Source organism: Mustela nigripes, chromosome 17 (assembly GCF_022355385.1).
Source record: "Mustela nigripes isolate SB6536 chromosome 17, MUSNIG.SB6536, whole genome shotgun sequence".
Lineage (NCBI taxonomy): Eukaryota > Metazoa > Chordata > Mammalia > Carnivora > Mustelidae > Mustela > Mustela nigripes.
Window position 1 is genome coordinate 22,607,715 of NC_081573.1, and position 4,523 is coordinate 22,612,237.

Genomic DNA, 4,523 nt, shown 5'->3' on the forward strand with positions numbered 1-4,523 from the left:
TGAGGGGCTCTCTCACTGCAGTGACTCTGTAGGGTCACTTGGAACGAGGGCTCAGACACCAGCCTGACTTCAGAGCTCCTCTCACCAGGCTGGTGGGAGGCAGACTTTCCTCCCTTTCCTCCAGCATGGGGAGAGGCAGGGACTGAGGTGGTGCGGGTGTTCAGCCCGCCCCGCATGCAGGTGGGATGGAAAATGATGCCTGCCACCTTATTTTCTTCCCTCCTTCTACGAGAGTTTACTGAGCACCTACAGCACTGGTGCCACAACAGAAACGAAGAGACAGACAAACTGTGAAGCGAACAGACAAAAATCCCTCCCCTCGTGGAGCTCGCACTATTGAAGAGAGACAGACCACAAACACAACTGAATGGGTGGTATGTGCTCTCACGTCTGTGGGGTCTTTGCCAGCACCAGGAAGCTGTCCAATCCAGAGGGGCGCACTGTGGAAAGGCTCTCGCCTGCCCCGCGTTAGCTCTGCTCCCTCGATGTGCCTTTATCCATTTGCTTTCTGGAAAGGTGATCTCAACACTCTTTTTGATGTAGGTCCTCTCCGTGGGGGTGGGCAGGAATAAGTATATAATGGAGGACGTTACAAGGACTGAGTCTACAGATAACAATAATGCTGAGAGGGGGACAGCGAGGGCTGGGTGGCTACAATCTCAGATCAAGTAGCCAGGCAAGGTGTCACTGAAAATGTGAACTTGAGTCAAGACCTGAAGGAAATGACTCAGATATCTGGGAGAAGAACGTCCAAGACAGAGGAAACAACAAGTGCAAATGTCCTGGGGTGGGAATGTCCCCCACCTGGTGATGGAGCTGGGAGAGGCCAGTGTGGCTGACAGAGCAAGAGAGGGAGAGAACAGCTGGAGATGACTGAAAAACAAGGGAGATGAAGCAGGTCCTGGCTGGTTGTGGTTGTTTGTTGTGATCTTTGAGTGGGGAGTGTGGGTATCAGAAGTTCAGTTTCCAGATATACAGCTGGAGACCAAATGAGCTGTTAAGGGGGAGGGAATATAGCAAGGAAGAAAGTCTGAGCTGACTAGCACTGTGTGAAACTAGAGCCCCACAGGAGACAGTGGACACCTGAGCAGCAGGGGTGGAGAAGGAGGAACAGCCAACCAAGGGGGGAGGAGGGTGGGGGTGCAGCAGCAGTAGTGAGCATAGGGGAGCAGCCTGCCAGATGCTGCCCAGGGGGTGGTCAGGTGGCAGGAGGACCAAGAACCAGCTTGTGTTCAGTAACTTGACGCTACTTGCAGTGGTTACCTACAAGGTGGCCACCGTGATTGGAGACCATTTAGTGGGGTGGTGGAAACAGGGACCTGCTGGAAAGCACCCAGAGAATGGGAGCCAAACTGGCGAAGTCATCTGAGGAATTTCACTGCAAGGGGAAAGAGATCTCTAGCAGTGGCTAGAGATGGAAAGTTGTTTTTCTTTTTTAAAAGATTTTATTTATTTGAAAAAGAGTGAGAGAGAGGAAGAGAAGGGGGAGGGGGAGGGCCATTCAGTGATTGCTAGTGTATTCATAGGACTGTGTATCTGTCCTACTGTCAAATTCCAGGGGATTTTCATCACCCCACAGAGAAACCCCACTGCCCATTCTCCCCGCACCGCCCCTGACTACCATCCATCTGCCATTAGTCTCTATTCGTTTGTCTATTCTGACATCTCATGTGAATGGAATCATACAATATGTGGTCCTTTGTGACTGACTTCTTCCACTTAGCATCTTTCCGAGTTCATCTTATGTTGTACCATGTATCCATATATAATTCTGCTGAACTGTTTTGCAAAGTAGCTGCCCCATTTTATGTTCCCATAAGCAAAGTATAAATGTTCCAATTTCTTCCCAACCTCAGCAGCACTTGTCATTGCCTTTTTTATTCTAGCCATCAGAGTAGGGGGAGGAGCAGCGTCTCACTGTGGTTTTGATGACTAATGATGTTGAGGACCTTCTCATGTGCTTATTGGCCATCTGGATATCATTTTTGGAGAAATATCTATTCAAATCTTTTGCCCATTTTTGACCTGGATTGTTTGTCTCTTTACTGTTGAGCTATGAGTGTTCTCTATATAGTCTAGCTACTAGTCCTTTATCAGATACCTGAATCTGTAATTTTCTCCCATCCTGCATTTTTTTTTTTTCACTTTCTTGGTGGTGTCCTTCAAAGCACAAAAGATTTTAATCTTGATGAAGTCCCATTTATCTATTTTTTTTGGTCCTTTGTGTTTTTATGTCATATATAAGACACATTGTTTCAGGGTGCCTGGTGGCTCAGTAGGTTAAGCCTCTGCCTTCGACTCAGGTCATGATCTCAGGGTCCTGGGATCGAGCCCTACATTGGGCTCTCTGCTTGGTGGGGAGCCTGCTTCCACCTCTCTCTCTGCCTGCCTCTCTGCCTACTTGTGATCACTCTCTCTCTCTGTAAAATAAATAAAATTTAAAAATCCTTTAAAAAATTTTTAAAAAGACACATTGTTTCATACAAAGTCAAAAAGAGTTATCCCTGTTTTCATCTCTGAAATGATATATTTTGAGTTAATTATTTATATGTTTTAAGATGGGGATTGTCTAACTTCACTTTTTTGCATGTGGTTATACATCTGTCCCAGAAATATCTGTTATAAAGACACTTACTCCCCGTGGGATTATCCCAATAACTTGTTGAAATTTCTCTTGTTTTTTTACTATGGGAGAAATAACCCCAGGTGTGTGTGTTGCTGGGCCACACCGTGCACAGATCTGGGAACGGTGATGAAGGGGAAGGAGGAAAATGACTGGAGCAGCAGCCTCCAGAGGGAGAGGGGTGCCCAGTGGAGGGGCTGGCATCGTCAAGTTCAAGGTCAATGTGTAGTAGCAGGAGAAGGGATGGGCACTGATGTCAGCAGTGAACTTTCTCTTCTTTCTGCAGTGACACAGGCACCAAATCAGCACTGCAGAGAAGCAGAGGATGAGGGTTGGGAGCTGGAGGAAGAGGCTAATGGGAGTGGAAGTAGACTGGGAAAATGCAGGATACTTGCCAGCAACATTGACACGCCCCCACCCCCAAGCTTAGGGATGATGAACTGAAAAAGGTGCAGAGGGAGAGAGAGTGGAGGGATCCAAGGCCTCTGAGGGCTCTCTGTGCTGGGATGTAAGGAGAAAGCTGGTTCTTAGTGGCTGCAGGAAGCAGCTCTCTCCTGATGATGGTCAGAGTCATTCCAAGGAGGAGATCTTTAGCCAGAGGCCAGCCTGTCCTCTCAACACAGGAATATGATGCCATCACCTCCAAATCTAACTAGTTGGGGAGGGGAGGGAGTCACCAGTAGTCCTCAACTCCAATACCCCATCTGTCTCAGTGGGCTTGGGCTGCCACAATAAATACCAAAGACTAGGTACTTAACTAACAGTGGACTTGTATTTAACAGTGGACATTTACTGTTCCCAGTCTGGAGGCTGGGAGCCCAAGAACAGGTTGCCAGCATGGTTGGATTCTGACGGGAGCCCTTGCTTGCAGACAGCTGTCCTATCACTGTGTCCTCATAAAACAGAGAGAGAGTGAGTGAGGGCTCTTGTTTCTCATAAGGGCTCTAATCCCTTCTTGGGGGTCCCTACTATGGCCTCATTGACCCTCATCACCTCCCAAAGACCCCACCACCAGTAATGGTGCCAGTAAATGCCATTACATGGCGGGTTAGAGCTTCAGCATATGAATCCAGCACACACCGTTCAGTCCACAACACCATCCAATCTACTCTTAACCTCCAAGAAGCCCAGATGCTGAACTTCACAGCAGAGAAGAGACAGAGAGAGGCTCCCAGCTCTTACAGGGGATGTCCACATCACTGGCAACCAAGTGGAAAAGAAAAATATTTCATCTTTACATTTCTTTTTTTTTTTTAAGATTTTATTTATTTATTTGACAGACAGAGATCACAAGTAGGCAGAGAAGCAGGCAGAGAGAGAGAGGAGGAAGCAGGCTCCCCACTGAGCAGAGAGCCCGATGCAGGGCTTGATCCCAAGACCCTGGGATCATGACCTGAGCTGAAGGCAGAGGCTTTAACCCACTGAGCCACCCAGGCGCCCCTCATCTTTACATTTCTTATCATTATATCTTACAGAGTTGTCAGACCTGATATGTTAGCCACAGGACACACATGGATTGACATGTCAGTTGTCAGAATGGAGATGTGCTGCAAGTGCAAAACATATGCACCAGGTTCCAAAGACTTAATATTTTTTAAAAAGGAAAAGATCTCAATAATCTTTTATATCAATTATATGTTGAAATAATAATATATTGGGATATTGGGCTAAATTATTAAATGAATTTCATCTGTTTCTTCTTACTTTTAAAAATGTGGTTACTGGAAAATCTAAAATTATATATGTGGTTCACATTTGTGGATTGTATGAGATTCTGTTGGAGAGACACTGGAGAGAGGACCCCACATTGAAAATGGTCCCCACCACGGCAGGCCCTCCTGCCATGGTTGATGGGTGCCTGTTCTGCCACCAGGGATGTGCCTTACAAGTTCGTGTTACA